An 18,197-nucleotide genomic window follows, 5' to 3' on the forward strand; every position below is an offset into this window, starting at 1 on the left:
TGGACAATATCTCAAAAATACAAGCAACGAGTGTCACAAACGGGATAAAGAAGGTTCAGAACAAGCTCCGAGCCACTTAGGGAGGAGCGATGACAAATCGGCCGAAGCCTTGGGGCCAATCGGCTAGGAGTAGGGGAGGGGAGGGGAGGTCGCCCCTCTCGATCCGGCATCACACGAGGCGGACGCGGCTCCCCTCCCGCTCACCCTCGACTGAACAAACCAACAACAACAAAAAAAACAAACAAAAAAAAACCTTTTCCCTCACCTTCGGCCGGCAGGGATCGGAGTGGCAGGTCATTGTGTAGGGAGGTTCCCTCTCTGGCTCTGTGCCTTGGGGAGGTTAATCCCGGAGTGTCCTTTGTAGAATAATGCCGGGAGACGATATTTTCAGCACACATATTTGGGCGCCATTTACTGAATCTGGCCCTATCCCCCCAATTCTATAAAAAATTGCTAAAAATGGCATGTATAATTTAATAGAATAGCAACCTAATTAGCTCTGATAATTGGTTTCTTAACAAGAACATAAGAAATGCCTTCACCGGATCAGACCTTGGGTCCATCTAGTCCGGCGACCCGCACATGCGGCGGCTAAGCTAGGTGTTGCCTGTTGAAGACCCGTAACCCGCAATGTGATTTGCAAGAAGGTGTGTATCCAACTTGCCCTTGAATCCCAGAATGCTGCTAATTACTTCGAAATATAGCCACATGATGGCAGATAAAGGCCAAATGGCCCATCCAGTCTGCCCACCCGCAGCATCCACTACCTCCTCCTCTCCCTAAGAGATTCCATGCGTCTGTCCCATACTTTCTTGAATTCAGACTCAGTCTTTGTCCCCACCACCTCCGCAGGGAGACTGTTCCCTGCATCTACCACCCTTTCTGTAAATAAGTATTTCCTTAGATTACTCCCGAGCCTATCGCCTCTTAACTTCATCCTATGCCCTCTCATTCCGGAGCTCCCTTCCACATGAAAGAGATTTGTCTCATGCACATTTATGCCACGCAAGTATTTAAACGTCTCTATCATATCTCCCCACGCCTTTCCTCCAAAGTATACAGATTGAGATCTTTAAGTCTGTCCCCGTACGCCTTATCATGAAGGCCACCCACCATTTTAGTAGCCTTCCCCTGGACCGACTTCATCCTGTTTATATCTTTTTGAAGGCGTGACCTCCAGAATTGCGCACAATATTCTAAATTTATTTATTTATTTATTTATTCAATTTTCTATACCGTTCTCCCAGGGGAGCTCAGAACGGTTTATATGCCTTTATTCAGGTACTCAAGCATTTTTTCCTGTCTGACCTGGTGGGCTCACAATCTATCTAATGTACCTGGGGCAATGGGGGGATTAAGTGACTTGCCCAGTGTCACAAGGAGCAGCGTGGGTTTGAACCCACAACCTCAGGGTGCTGAGGCTGTAGCTTTAACCACTGTGCCACACTCTCCCAACCACTGCGCCACAGTGGTCTTATACAGGGACATCGATACCACCTTTTTCCTACTGGCCATACCTCTCCCCATTGGATGCAGGAGAGGGCGGTCTGCCCCATGCGCAGTCTTCCTAAGGGAGTAGCACCCTTCTTCCTCTCCCCCCCTTCCCCCCCCCCGCTCCTCTCCTTGCTGCGCATCCACACCCCTTGTCTTGCCCCATACCTTTTTTATTTCCATGGCGCACAGTTGCTGCCCGTGTTGGTATCGGAGCTCTCTCCAATGTCACTTCCAGGACCCGCGCCTAGGAAGTGACGTCTCTGGAGCGACAAAACTCGCAGAGTTGGGACGGGGAAAATTGATTTCCTGCAGGGATGGGGGAAAATGTGTCCCTGTGTCATTCTCTACTCTGGAGGAAAGAACGTGTATCAAATAAAAATGACCATAACATACATAGGACAAACAATTTTCTCAAAGACCATTTCTGTGGGAAAAACAATCTTACCTGTAGAAATGGCTTTTTTAAATGGCTTTCCTGGTGACTCAGAAAGCATACAAGTTTATTCTCCTTGTAAACAGGACACATTCTCTCTCTATATATATATATATCTAATATAATAAAAGACTAAGCGCACATGCGCACTCTTACCAGCGTGTTCCGTTTTCCGTGCGCTATAGAACCCCGCAGGTAGGAGTGCGCATGTGTGCTTCCACGCATCTCTCTCTCTCTCTCTCCTAAGGCGGATGTCGGCTTCAGGCGGCGCGGCGGCTCTTGGCACCTGCAGGCCGCCGCGGCTGTTGGCGGCTCTTGGTGGAGGGCAGACGCGAGGTAAGGGGTGCTGCTGGACAGGGGAAGAGACGGGGGGGGGGGGAGAAAAAGGAAGGGAGGACTACTGCTGGATAGGGGGACAGGAAAGAGATGCTGCTGGACAGGGGGGAGATTAAAAAAAGGGAGAAGGGCTGCTGCTGGATAAGGGGAGCAGTGAAGGGATGGTGGTGGACACAGGGAAGGTAAAAGGAAGGGAGAATGGGTGGACAGCCGAGGAAAAAGAAAGACAGAAATACAGAAAACGGCTAAGGAGAGAGAGAGAGAAAGAAATAAAGACAAACACACACATATACTCTAGCATCCGTTAATGTAACGGGCTATAAGACTAGTATATATATAAGGCTTTAGAAAGTGTTAAATTGAAAGCACAGTCAAACCACAGTGTGTAACAGCCTAGCATTTATTTCCAATTTCACTAAAAATCTTCAATTGAAGGATCTTTAAAGAATTTTGTAACATTCTCGATTTGGCCATAAAGAGATCATCTTCGGAACGCTCGTAAAATGAGCATTAAAAGAAACACAGTCTGTAGGACTAACAACTCGAGGGAGATATAAACTTTTAATCTGAAATTGCTTATGCGTGTGTTAATAATGCATGTACAAAGTAGACGGCTGCTCGCTACCTCAGGCACGAAGTATATCCACGGGACAACCTAAGGGCCCTCTATGACTGAGGCTTTACGCAGAGCCTGCTTTGGCATGTAGATCACGCGGTAGCTCTTTCAGCCTGCTACGACTGAAAGAATGTTTTGTGCAGCATCAACTGGATACCGCAGCTTACAGAGCTCATGAATATTGCACGGGGGGCTTACATGAAATTACGACTGCTTAAAAGAGAGATGGGGAAGGAACGAAGCCAAACCTCTAAGTCGATGCCTGCTGCCGGTATACTAGGCAACATTACAGTTCTATACTGCCTGGAGCTCTCAGAAACGATTGGGGATGATCCTAGCATTTTGGGAGGTTTTGCATGTAGTTAACATGCAAAAAACATAGCCACTGCAAAGGGGCATGCTGGAGTATCTTGCAATAAAATTCCAATTTGTGTGCTTAAAAAAATTCTTACATGTTTCTCAGAGGGAGCTTGTCTGGGGCAGAGAGTGGGCGTGACATCATGAAGGTTCATAGTCTTAAGCGCACGAGACAAACGCGCACCGACAAATGAGCGCCGACAATTCAGCGCAAGACTTCTTTTAAAGGGCTCCAACGGGGGGTGCTGGTGGGGAACCCCCCCCCCCCACTTTACTTAATAGGGATCGCTCTGGAGTTGGGGGGGTTTTGGGGGGTTGTAACCCCACATTATATTGGAAACTTAACTTTTCCCTATTTTTTAGGGAAAAGTTAAGTTTTCAGTATAATGTGGGGGGTTACACCTCTACACACTCCCAACACGGCAGCGCGAGGCAGCGCGATCCCTATTAAGTAGAGTGGGAGGATTTCCACACACACACACACACCCCTGTCAGAGCCCTTTAAAAGAAGGTTTTTCTGCGGCGCGCTGAAGTCTTGCAAATTGTCAGTGCTCCTTTGTTGGCGTCCCCTCTCAATCTCCTATGTTCGAGGGAGAAGAGGCCCAGTTTCTCTAATCTTTCACTGTATGGTAGCTCCTCCAACCCCTTAACCATCTTAGTCGTTCTTCTCTGCACCCTTTCGAGTAGTACCGTGTCCTTCTTCATGTATGGTGACCAGTGCTGTACGCAGTACTCCAGGTGAGGCACACCATGGCCCAGTACAGCGGCATGATAACCTTCTCCGATCTGTTCGTGATCCCATTCTTTATCATTCTTAGCATTCTGTTCGCCCTTTTTGCCACCGCCGCACATTTCGCGGACGGCTTCATCGATTTGTCGATCAGAACTCCCAAGTCTTTCTTGGGAGGTCTCTCCAAGTACCGCCCCGGACATCCTGTATTCGTGCCTGAGATTTTTGTTACCGACATGCATCACTTTACACTTATCCACGTTGAACCTCATCTGCCATGTTGTTGCCCATTCCTCGAGTCGGATTATGTCACGTTGCAGATCTTCGCAATCCCCTTGGGTCTTCATTACTGGGTGATTGAATGTTAGGAATTATCAGGAAAACAATGGAAAACAAAGATAAAAAGGGCACAATTAGCGTACAGCCATTAATTGAGAAAAAGGAAAATCAGACATATCATGGCTGTGCTACAAATGACAGCATGTGGTAAACACCCGAGTAAGGGCGCACTAAGGTCACTTAAAAAAAAAAAAAAAATTATTTGAGCATAACAGTATATAATACATATAGTATTTTAAAGCAAATATGAGTCCACATCAAGGAAGAGAGAGGAACAATCTTCCTACATATTAACTAATATGAAAAAGACAAAAAAAACGTAAGGGCTCCTTATACTGAGGTGCGGTAGCGGTTTTAGTGCACACTTAGCACGCGCTACAATGCCACATGCGTTAAACGCTAACGCCTCCATTTAGCGTGGGGTTTGCATGAGCTAATCTTCAGCGTGTGCTAAAAACGCTAGCGCACCTTAGTGAAAGGAGCCCTAAATTGTCTGTATTCAAGTTTTCAAGTTTTTTGTTTCAAGTTTTTACTAATATTTGATAAATCGCTTATTCAGTTAACTAAGCGATGTACAGCTTTAAAAAAAACATAGGTTGTGAAAACTAACAGAGTCTTATAACACGTCTTATAACTCTAGGACAAACATGAAGCGTGAAGATAGCGGGGAGAAGTTACAATTTTTAGTTCAAGTTTTAATTTGAACAACCGTCTCTTTATCTAACAGGAATCTTTCTAGCTGTTCTGGTTAATAAAAAAAAAAGCATACACTATATTAAGATAATTAACTAAACATTTGGCTGGAAATTTTAGGAAAAAGTTGCACCCAATGATATTGCTCAAGATTTATATTGAAGAAATTGTTTACGTCTCTATTGGGTGGTTCTACAAACATCTGGAAACATTTGTAATTTCTGGCTACAAAGCAAGGAATCTTTTTCTCAAGAAATAATTTTTCACAAGGCCACTTTTTACCAGAGCCAACAGAGCAAATGGAAGACGCTGAGAGAAGACAGACAGTGGATGGAAGGAGTTGAATGAGAAGATGAGGAAAGCGGAAACCAGACAACAAAAGTAGAAAAAAAAAATTATATTTATTTATTTCCTTTTTTTTTTTTTTTTGCTTTAGAATAAAGTAGTATATTAGTTGTGTTGATCAAAATTAATAAACAAAGCCCTGCAAGCTGAATATCTCTTTCTCTAGTTCAGCAGCCAGAACTTTGATTTATAAGGAAGGAATAGGCTAAATATTGCAGTACTGAGACTTGTACGGATGCTGCGGGGATAGTAGTTGCGGGGACGGGGCAGGGACAGTGGTCACGGGGGGCGGGGACGGGGTGGAGACAGTGGTTGCGGGGATGGAGACGGGGCGGGGACTGTCATCGTGGGAATGGGGCAGTGACGGGAACCAATTTTTCCCCATGTCATTCTCTACGTAGTAAAAAGGAAAGCCAAGAAAAGATGGATAAGACTGTGCAGTCCCCAAGAAAGAATGGGGTGCCCATCTTAAGTGTGCGGAAAAAGTGTTTGCTCCAAAGGAATGAGATAACCGTAAAAAAAAAAAAAAAAAGAAGATATTTTTGTTTACTATCTGGGATGCAGCATAGGCCATCGATAATTTGCGCTATTTTTTTCCAAATACAGTGGTGCCTCACACAACGAACTTAATCCGTTCCAGGAGCAAGTTTGTTATGTGAAACGTTCGTTGTGTGAAACGCGTTTTCCCATAAGAATACATGTAAAACAAAATAATTCGTTCTGCAGCCCTACATTTCCCTCCCTCCGCCTCACCTTATATGCAGAGTTTGCCAGCTTTCTTTTTCACCCAGCCGCACGCTTTCAAAAAGCTGTGCACGCGCAGCTGCTGGAGTTGATCAATGTTCTCCTCTCCTGCAACTTCCGGTTTCCGGTTGCGTCAGAGGAGAAGATTGAACAACAGAGCATGCGCGCATGTGCTGCTCTTTGAAAGTGTGTGGCTGGCCGAAAAAGAAAGCCGGAAAACTCGGCATCTAAGGTAAGGTGGAGGGAGATGATGGAACACTGCATTCAGACAGGAGGGTGCTGCTGTTCCCGGCTCACATTAGGAAGCGGCGAGAGTAGTTCCGCCCCCCCCCCCCCCCGGGCCCCTCGGGCGACTTCGTTGTGTGAAACGAAGTTCGTTATAGGGAGCAAGACAAAAAGTTCGTTATGCGCAGCGTTCGCTGTACGAGGCGTCCGTTATGCGAGGCACCACTGTATTCATGACATGGTAAATGTGTAAACCAATGCCCCTCTATAACACCATGGCGCTCATTTTCAAAGCACTTAGATACTTATGGTACTTTGAAAATACGCTTCCATATCACTAAGACCCATTTTGCTGAACATGTCGATAGGTTTGTCTCGGAGTGAACAGTTCTCCAGTTCTACTTTACGTTCTACAAGCTGAATATGCTCAGAAAGATAAATGGCACCTGCTAGGCTTTAGTGAACAGTATTTCTCACTGTTTTATCAATGTCTTAATTCTAGGAAGCCCAACTTGTCATACGCAATCAATCAAAGAGGCAGCGTGTGAAGGCACGGAATGAGGTTAATGAACGGACAATCCTTTAGGGTAAGCAATAGTTCACTGAGAGGCCTCAGGAATAGATGGGGACATCCATATTTCTCAATACTCAACTAATGAAAAGTAACGGCAGGCTCTCCTAGCCCGAATAGAGTTCCTTCAGTGGCAGGATCAGTGATGAATATGAATGAAAGCATCTGTCTGCCATTCACTTGGTAACCAGAATCATCGCAAGTACAATTTGAGGCAGAGCAAATGATTCGGGACGTCAAGCACCATCTCAGGCAGATTTCAAATCCATGCTCAAAGCCCGCTTCTTGGATGCTGCATTTCGTTCCGAACTTGTTATGTTCGCCATCAGGAAACGAAGACAAAGAACGATGCTGCAGACAGATGCACAAGATACAGGCAAAGTTTATTAACAGCGGGATCTGGATAGGCCCTGTTGTCCGCCTATATACTCACGCATACTTTCCTCCCCACCCCCACACCCCCTTCTTTTCTATTAAATTATGGAGTTCTACCCCTCCTTCCTCTTGTTTTGGACCTCTCCATTTTAATTTTGGTTTACTCGTTATGTTAATGTGCCTTATCTTTTGTTTTACCCCCATAGCGTATGATGTAATTGTAAACCGCTCGGTTTTGATGAGTGCAGTGACATAGTGAGGGAGGTTGGCAGCCAGGGCGATGGTGCCCTGCATCAGGCGCCCTCCACTCTTTTCTGCCATTTGAGTGCTCTCCCAGGAACCTTTTCAAATGTTCACTGGTGTGAGCAGCATCCTCCACCTGCTCTTCACGGCGGCATCGGCTCTCATCCTGGTTCATACTGGCGAACATTTAAAGAGGTATGCGAGGGGATGGAGAGGAGGAGAGGCAATGGTGACAGCACCCCTTGTGAAGACGGCACCCAGGGTGGCCTGCCCACCCCCCACCCCTCCCCCCTCACTATGCCACTGGATGAGCAATAGATCAGATTTTGAATAAACTTGAAATACTTGAACACTGTGTAAACATAGAAACATCATGGCAGATAAAGGCCAAATGGCCCATCCACTGCATCCACTATCTCCTCCTCTCCCTATTGGCTTAGGCTCTTAACATTTGCATCTCCTCTTCCTATAGGCTAAGGTTCTTTACACCTGCATTGTGATGTCATAGAGCTTTATGGTTATAGAAACATAGACTAATGCTATCAGAAACCAAGTGCTATAAACTTTTTAGTTTGTGAAAGCGGTAAAGACCTCAGTGTTTCCCAGGATAGAACCTGTGAAACTAACTATGCCAATAATGCTATTGACATAGAGAAATACATCCTTGGTCTTCTATTCTACCGTTACACTTTCTCTCATTTTTAACTTTTTTACTGTCATTTACTTGCTTTTATACTTTTTACTAGCTTTTATAGTTTTATAGAAAAGTAAGCACTTATCTTATTTCCTTCTGATAGCGCAAAATCACCGCAGCTGCAGTTTTAGCGGTATCAATATGCCGCTCTTAAACAGTTTCAAATTTGATCAATTCATATAGAAATATCCCAACAGGCCCTGTTTCGCCCTACGGCTGCATCAGGGGATTATCTATAAAACAAAATGTACTGTTAGTTTACAAACATACATATTTCTCATAAGAACTGCCTTAATTTCAAGACTACCTACTTTTCATTATGAGCTACTGCTTCAATGATTTTCTCCCAGCGAAACGGCGGCTCGGCGTACTACCGGGTTTATAAAGAAAAACAAGGGACAGCACCGCACCAATCAGCAACTGGGAAACACGGACTCACAGCCAATCACCATGACTTCCGGGTTTCTCTTCCGGGTGTGGCTATTAATTTGGAAGATATTCTGCTTGTATCGTGCATAGTAATTATAGAAACATGATGGCAGATAAAGGCCAAATGGCCCATCCACTGCATCCACTATCTCCTCCTCTCCCTATTGGCTAAGGCTCTTAACATTTGCATCTCACTTCCTATAGGCTAAAGCTCTTTACACCTGCATTGTGAGGTCATAGGGCTTTATGGTTATAGAAACATGATGGCAGATAAAGGCCAAATGGCCCATCCCCAGCACCAATTATCTCCTCCTCTCCCTATTGACTAAGGCTCTTAACATTTGCATCTCCTCTTCCTATAGGCCAGGGGTAGGGAACTCCGGACCTCGAGAGCCGTATTCCAGTCGGGTTTTCAGGATTTCCACAATGAATATGCATTGAAAGCAGTGTATGCAAATAGAACTCATGCATATTCATTGGGGAAATCCTGAAAACTTGACTGGAATACGGCTCTTGAGGACCGGAGTTCCCTACCCCTGCTATAGGCTAAGGCTCTTTACACCTTCATTGTGATGTCATAGAGCTTTATGGTTATAGAAACATGATGGCAGAAATGGCCCATCCGCAGCATCCACTATCTCCTCCTCTCCCTATTGGCTAAGGCTCTTAACATTTGCATCTCCTCTTCCTATAGGCTAAGGCTCTTTACACCTTCATTGTGATGTCATAGAGCTTTATGGTTATAGAAACATTCTAATTTGATGGCAGATAATGGCCAAATGGCCCATTCAGTCTGCCCATCTGCAGTAACCATTATCTCTTCCTCTCTCAAAGAGATACCACGTGCTTAACCCAGGTTTTCTTGAATTCAGACACAGTCTCTGTCTCCACCATCTCTTCCGGGAGACTGTTCCATGCATCTACCACCCTTTCTATAAAAAGTATTTCCTTAGATTACTCCTGAGCCTATCAGCTCTTAACTTTATCCTATGCCCTCTCATTCCAGAGCTTCCTTTCAAATGAAAGAGACTCGACTCATGCGCATTTACGCCACGTAGGTATTTAAACATTTCTCACAAGAATACTAATTGTAATAACAAAATATAAATTCAAAATGCAATCGAAATGTTATTAGCCAAGTGGTGGAAATACCACATGAAAAACCATTTATACTAACAGCTAGTTCCTGATTCTTCAGTCCAGCGTGAGAATTTCTATAGCAGGAAGATCAACACGCTGGACGGAACATGAAATGTTTTGAGTGAACATCTATGAAGATAAGTGAACTGTGTCCTTTGTTCTTGTTCTTTGTTCCCTGTGCATAGTTGTGTTTTTTTCCTATTTTGAAAAACGACATTTGGAAAATTAGTGGAGCTTTTTGCCTATGATAAAGAACAGGACTGACTAAGAAACTCATTTGGTTGCCGTCCGTAGAGTGCTGAGGCTTTTTCTCCACTGAGTATAAATGGTTTTTCATGTGGTATTTCCACCACTTGGCTAATAACATTTTGAATTTAAACATTTCTATCATATCTCCCCTTTCCCTCCTTTTCTCCAAAGTATACAGATTGAGATCTTTAAGGGCTCCTTTTACTAAGGTGCGTTAGCGTTTTTACCGCGCGCTGCATTGCCCCTTGCGCTAACCCCATGTTGCGCACCAAGAACTAACGCCAGCTGAATGCTGGCATTATCATCTAGCGTGCATGACAATGCAATGCGCACTAAGCGCGTGCTAAAACCGCTAGCGCAGCTTAGTAAAAGGAGCCCTAAGTCTGTTCCCATACGCCTTATGACGAAGACCACGCATCATTTTAGTAGCCTTCCGTCCTGTTTATATCTTTTTGAAGGTGGTATCTCCAGAATTGTACACAATATTCTAAATGAGGTCTCACCAGAGTCTTAAACAGGGGCCTCAATATCTCCTTTTTCCTACTGGCAATACCTCACCTTAGGCACCCTAACATCCTTCTATCTTTCGTTGTCACCTTTTTAACCTGTTTGGCCACCTGAAGATCATTACATTACATTACAGATTTCTATTCCGCCATTACCTTTCGGTTCAAAGCGGATTACAAAAAGAGTTATGGAAGAAGGGTTACAACGTTAGATCAGAGAAGGTTTCCAAGAGAGGGAAAAGTAGGATCTGGGGTTAGGGAGGGGATGGTAAGAGGGGGGTTAAGCTTTATCATGGTATTAAGCTTTATTAAGGGATTTCTTGAAGAGTATAGTTTTTATTTCCTTTCTGAACATCTTGTAGTCTGGGGTTGTTGTCAATAGGTTGGAGACTTGGTTGTCTATCTTCGCTGCCTGAGTGGCCAGTAGTCCGTTCTATAGTTTTTTCCGTTTTACTTCTTTGATTGGGGTGTGTGTTTTTCTATGCCTGGTAGAGGTGGTTTGGATGAGGCGGTCGTTTAGGTAGGTTGGGCTGTCTCCATTTATAGTTTTAAATAGTATACAGTAGAATTTAAATTGTATTCTTTCCTGGATTGGAAGCCAATGAGAACTGATGAATGCCTCAGTAATGTGATCATGTTTTTTCAATGAATAGACGAGTCTCAGGGCTGTATTCTGAATTGTCTGTAGTTGTTTAATCATTATTGCAGGGCAGGGGAGGTAGAGGATGTTGCAATAGTCTAGGATACTTAGGATTAGAGATTGTACTAGGAGCTGAAATTGTGTTTTTTTTCGAAGAATTTTCGGACTTGTCTAAGGTTTCTCATAACACACAATCACACCCATGTCCCGCTCTTCTGTCGTGCACATAAGTTCTTCACCCCCTACAACTGTACCATTATTATAGGGGCGGGGTATAGGGGTGGAGCTTGGGCAGGGTATAGAGCAGAATGTAGATACCCCTAAACAAAAAGGTATTCTGCTGCCCCTGAAGCCCAGTATCCGGTTTCCAATAGTGGCCAATCCAGGTCCCAAGTACCTGGCAGAAACCCAAAGAGTAGCAACATTCCAGAGCTGAGGTTGTGATGTCATAATGCCTCATTCCACCAATGCCTAAGAGCCAACCTCAGCAGTGATGTCACAATGGCTTGACTGTCCTATACTTGGTTCACATAAGAACATAAGAACTGCCAAACTGGGACAGAATGAAGTTTCCTAGTATTCTGTTTCCAACTGTGGCCAACCCAGGTCACAAGTACCTGGCAAGTCCATCTTAATAAAGGCTTATGGACTTTTGTTTTAGGAAACTATCCAAACCTTTTTTAAACCTGCCTAGTCCTACTATTTTCAAAAAGAGTAAACAAGTGACTAACATCTCCCCGTTCAACTGCACTCAGTATTTTATAGACCTCTGTCATATTTACCCTGAGCCGTCTCTTCTCCAGGCTGAAGAGCCCTAGATGATTTACCCCCTCGTTTACAAAGGTGCGCTATCGTTTTTAACACCAGCCATGGCAGTAACAGTTTGGGTGCTCATAGGAATTCTATGAGCGTCGGAGCTCTTGCTGCATTGACCGGGCTAAAATCGTTAGCGTGCCTTTGTAAATGAGGGTTTTACTCTATCCTCATAGAAGATCTGGTTTTTAAATATTCACTGATGCCTGGAAGGGAAGGGGTCAAACGCGGACCTCACGGACCTTACAGACCTCGCGGATCTAAAACCGCTAGTCCTTAAAAATCTGAGGACCGTGCATTGACAAGCCCGCCTTTTAGCTTGTTTTACCCAGACCCTTATTCCACCGCTTTCCCTGCAGCTCAGGCCCCCGGCTCTGCCTTCCCTAATGGCTAAGGAGGGAGGAGGCGCACCGTGGCTTTTGCTAACTAGCCCGATCGTCCCTTCCTCCGGATCTCTCCCTCCACACTGATTCTGAGAGCCCCCGCGATATGACACTGGATGGCAAATAGCTGGGTTTGGGGGGGGGAGGGGGTTAAAAATTGTGTGCAAAAGTCTGCAGTGCATCTGACCTCGCGGACCTCACGGATCTGAACTGCACCATGCAAGTCCTTAAAAATCTGAGGTCCGTGCCACTTTTAGTCTCTGACTTTGACAGACCTCTATGCCATTTTAGTCGCTGACGGATCCTAATGCTTTTCCCTCCCTTTGCTGAGACTAAAAGTGGCACAGACCTCAGGGCAAAAGTTTTGCCGCTAGTCTCAGCATAGGGAGGAAAAAGCACTAGGATCCATCAGAGCCAGAAACTAGAAGTGGCACGGACCTCAGATTTTTAAGGACGTGTGGTTTTAGATCCGCGAGGTCCGTAAGGTCCGTGTTTTACCCCTTCCCTGCCTGGAACAGTTTCTGTTTTCCCTGAGATTTAATCCTACTTGTGCTCTCAGAACCTGAAATCTCAAAGAATAATTGATGTAAGTTGTTGGGGTTTTTTAATCCCTTATAAACCACCATTACTATTTTTAAAAATCTATGAAGTGGGACGGTGCCACTCAAACGCACAAAGGAGATAGTGAAGACAGAGAGTGAAATCTTTAAAATCAACTCCTTAATTACTTTTAGCCACTTTCCAGATAGTCTCTGTCCAAGGCGGGAAACCACAGCAGAGTCTTTAAACAAACTGGCAACAAAGAAAGCTTAGTAAAACATGTGATGTCCCATTTTACATGGAACGGAGCGGTCAGGATCGAGACGTCCTTTGTCAGGATGGGGAAGGGGTAAAATGCGAACCTCACGGATCTCAACCGCACGTCCTTAAAAATCTTCATTTATTGACAGCTGAGGTTTCAGATTTCGGGTCTGCAGGTCCGCGTTTCAGCCCCTCATTCCACCGCTGTAACTGTTGCTGTTTCTGACCCCACAGATATGTGCTTATTAATAATAATTAATTTGAGGAAACACTTCAGCTAAGGGAGGTCTACGTTTTACCCCAGAGCTGCGGCAGGAAAATGTATTTTTGTTTGGTTCAATGCAGTCTTGAACCCAGATCAGCAGGGCCCAAGACAGCTGCCCTAACCTCTAGGCTACTTTCATAGCTTATGAAATAAGAAAGTTTGGCCACTTTTAGTCTCTGACAGACCTCCATAACACTTTAGCTCTGAAGGACCCTAATGCTTCTCCCTCTCTATGCTGAGACTAAAAGTGGCAAAACTTTTGCCCTGAGGTCCGTGACACTTTTAGTCTCAGCATAGGGAGTGACATGGATAACCTGGACATACAGGTGATTCAACTGGACATACTGGCCTCACTTGTGTATGCTGGACACTACAGACCTATATTTTCCCATAGCCAGGCCCGCCTGTACCTTGCTGTCTGTAAACACCTGCAGCCTTTGCAATGCTAATGTTTTTGTCTCCATTCCCTGCTGGGAAGATATTTCTCCAAGGTTCTGCTGAACTGTTATCAGTGATGTATGACTTCATATGCCAGGTACCCTGGAAAGCCATAAAACTTTTATAATGAGCAAGGATCCCTGCAGGACGATGTGGGTGTAGCGAGATTAGAGAACTTGGTACCAAAACATTTGCTCCCTGTCTCTGAACCAAGTTATGGGAACCAAGCAGTTGGATTGTTGAAAGGTCACCTTTTCCAACTTTCAGCATACAAGGACACTATCCCGAAGATGCACAGAATTGTAAAACCACTAATTAACATCTACAAAGTGAAAAAGTGATCTCAGCGCTGGAGAAAGAAAGTTCACCAAGAGTTCTCTGTTTCTGCAAGGCCCCCCCCCTACTGGGGAGGGGGGGTGGAGGTGAGAGAGGCGTGGACTGAGAGAAGGAGTTAGGTATACATTATTTTATGTACCAATAGGGAATTACATAACCAGAATTCGGGGATGGACTTTTTGGAACAAAGGAAGAATTGCTCTGTATAAAAAAAACACGTGCATTCTAGGTAAAGCCAGAGAGATTCACTTATTTATGCTACGGGGATCTGCTAGCCCCCTGCTAAGCATATGGGTGCAAATTCTTCTCTCCATTGCATATTCTGAACTGACAATACATTTTTCTGATATGTCTCTGCTGCTGTAATACTGTAAGTTTTTATACTAACAATAAACGAATATTGTCTGTTTTGGAAGATGCATTGCCGTCTTGTAGTTATTCCAATGAGGTAAACAAAGCAGCCTTTACTTCAGGAGGAAGAAGCATTAGGGTCCATCAGAGCTAAAGTGTCATGGAGGTCTGTCAGAGAGCCATGACCTATGCTGAGGCTAAAAGTGGCAAAACTTTATCACCTCACAAGCTTCGAAAGTAGCTTAGAGGTTAGGGCAGCTGTCTTGGGCCCTGCTGAGCTGCGTTCAAGACTGAGTTGAGCCAAGCAAAAACACATTTTCCTGCCACAACTCTGGGGAAAACCCAGACCTCCCTTAGCTGAAGTGTTTCCTCAAGTTAATTATTATTAATAAAACTGTCAGCACAGATCCGTGGGGGTCAGAAACAGCAACAGTTACAGCGGTGGAACGAGGGGCTAAAACGTGGGCCTGCAGATGTGAAATCTCAAACCTCAGCTGTCAATAAATGAAGATTTTTAAGGACGTGCGGTTGAGATCCGCGAGGTCTGTGTTTTACTCCTTCCTGCAGCTGCACGACGATGGTCTTTCACCTGCAGACGCTGCTTCTCCTTCCCGTCAGAAATGTTCATGACTGCAGCTTTGTAAAGGAATGCGTTTTTGAAAATTTATAAATGCTCAGAACCCAAGACGAGACCTCCGTCCTACCCCTGACTCTTTCACTGGCACACCCCCATGCTCCCCCGAGACCATCTGATCTCAAATTTCTGTATAGTCAGAATTAAACAGAACTTTAATTGGAGGTTTTGTGACAGGTATCTTTTCCAATTTATGGAGATAGGAGCGAAGGTGACCTCCCTATTACACTATGGTATGAAATCCCCACAGCCTGGGATCAAATACCTCCATGAGCAGTTCCAGATATCTCTGCTAGATAGCAAACAATGCACAAGACAAAGAGCTCTAGTTATTCAACCATTTACAACACTAGGGGATTTGGAGAGTGTTGGCCTAAGTTACTCTGGAGAGAAGAGAATAATCCATTACTCCAGCGCTCTATGCAGCTCACTGGTTACCAGTCAAAAAGCGATGCATCCTCAAAGCCCTGGTCACGACACACAAGAGATTGTACCAAAAAGCCCCAGCCTACATAGCATCCAAGCTATGCCTATACACCCCTAACCTCCCCCTCCGCTCCAAAGCAGAACAAAGACTCAGCATTCCCGTAGGAAAATCCCTCCGAATGAGTATGGCGTACAAAGATCCTACAGCCATTTCCTACCTCAGCTATGGAACCAAATACCTACACAGATCAGGTCGCTAGACTCACTAATGACATTCCAAAGAGCAGTAAAGACCTTCCTCTTCCACCAATAGGGCCATTAAAAACTGCCTCCTCAATATACTTCTCCTAGTACTCTTCGCTATGACCAGTCTGGTCTCTAGAATAAGCTCCGTTATTGTCTACTGTAACCTATTTGTTGTCATGACTAGTCTGTTTTCAGACGATTGTGAATGTCTACTTGTAACCCGTTCTAAGCTTCTGGGAGAACGGGACAGAAATCGAAATAAATAAATAAATCATAGACCCTGAATACCTAGGGAAACTATATGCACATGTACATCGATCGATTCCGTACAAACGTAAGGAAGTTCTTCTTTACCCAGAGAGTGGTAGAAAGCTGGAACGCTCTTCTGGAGGTTGTTATAGGGGAAAACAACCTCCAGGGATTCAAGACAAAGTTAGACAAGGTCCTGCTGAACAAGAACGTGCGCTGTTAGGGCTAATCTCGGTAAGGGTGCTGGTCTTTGACCACAGGGCAGCCGCGTGAGCGGACTGCTGGGCACGATGGACCACTGGTCTGACCCAGCAGCGGCAATTCTTATGTTCTTATGATGAACAGATCACTCCAGTAGAGCAGGGTCTGCTATTTATTTTTCTTAAAATCTAATATAATAAAACGCTAGCCGCGCATGCGCACTCCCATATGCGTGTCATGTTTTCCGTGCGCTGTAGGGCACTGCAGGTAGGAGTGCGCATGTGTGCAAAGCTCTCTCTCTCCCCCCCGAGGCGGATGTCGGCCGCGGCGGCTGTTGGCGGTTGCAGGCCTCGGCGGCTGCAGGCCGCGGTGGTTGTCGGTGGCTGAGCCCGGACGACATTTAAAAATAAAACAGGCAAGTTTTTAAAGTCCTGAAAAGCCGTTGGCCGTGAAGTATTCAGGTGGCATACTTCACGGCCGATGGCTTTTCAACCGTCCCGTCCCCTGCACCGTCGCCACTGTACCTTTTAAAACCATCCATCCCCCCCCCCCCAGCTTTGTGGTTAAGGCCTGGCTTCTTCGGGCAGCAGCAGTGTTTAAAATTCGCTGCTGTTGCCGGCTTCAGGACAGGACCCGCCAGAGAGGAAGACCTGAAGCCAGCAACAGCAATTAATTATAAATGCTGCTGCTGCTTCTGCCCGATGAAGTTGAAGGAGGAAAAGGAGCAGAGGGGAAGAGAATGGTAGGGCATGGAGGTAAGGAGACTTGGGAGTGATCATCAGCACAGACATGAAAACTGCTGATCATGTGGAGAAGGTTTCATCTAAGGCAAGACAGTTGTTAGGTTGCATCCGCAGGAGTTTCGTCAGCCGGAAGCCTGAAGTCATAACGCCATTATACAGAACTATGGTGAGGCCTCATTTGGAATACTGTGTGCAATTCTGGAGGCCACACTACCGAAAAGATGTGCTGAGAGTAGAGTCGGTGCAACGGATGGCCACCAGGATGCAACTCAAGGATCTATCGTACGAGGAAAGGCTGAAAAATTTGCGGCTGTACTCACTCGAGGAACATAGGGAGAGAGGAGACATGATCGATACGTTTAAGTATATTACCGGCCGTATCGAGATGGAAGAAGAGATTCTCTTTCTCAAAGGACCCTCAGCCACAAGAGGGCATCCGCTCAAACTCAGGGGCGGGAAATTTCATGGCAACACCAGGAAATATTTCTTCACCGAGAGTGTGGTTGATCCTTGGAACGAGCTCCCGGTGCAGGTGATCGAGGCAAACAGCGTGCAAGAATTTAAGAGCAAATGGGATGCCCAGTGGGATCCCTTAGAGGGTTAAGCCAAGGGAACCTTGCGCCAGGAGTGGGATCCCTAGGATAGTAGACTTGGGGGTGGGTCAGTAGAGTGGGCAGACCTGATGGGCTATGGCCCTTATCTGCCTATGTTTCTATCTATGTTTCTATGGGGGGGGAGGAAAATGCTGCATCACAGGGAAATGGAGGGGCAGAAAAAGGAAGGAAGACATACTGCTGGGCAGGGGGAGCAGAAAAAAGGGGTTGATGGACAGGGGAAGAGGTGCTGATGGACAGGGGGGCAGAAAAATGAAGGGAGGCCTACTGCTAGACAGGGGGAGCAGGAAGGAGGTGATGATGGACAGGGGGGAGGTAAAACAAAGGGAGAAGGGCTGCTGCTGGATAAGGTGAGCAGTGATGGGGTGGTGGAGGACACAGGGGAGGTAAAAGGAAGGGAGAATGGACAGGGGGAGCAGGCAAGGAGTGGTAGTGGACAGCCAAGGAAAAAAAAATAAAAAAAGAAAGAAAGACAGAAATACAGAAAGCGGCTAAGGAGAGAGAAAAAAAAAATAAAGACAGACACACACAAATATAT

The sequence above is a fragment of the Geotrypetes seraphini genome, chromosome 8 (assembly GCF_902459505.1).
Source record: "Geotrypetes seraphini chromosome 8, aGeoSer1.1, whole genome shotgun sequence".
NCBI lineage: Eukaryota > Metazoa > Chordata > Amphibia > Gymnophiona > Dermophiidae > Geotrypetes > Geotrypetes seraphini.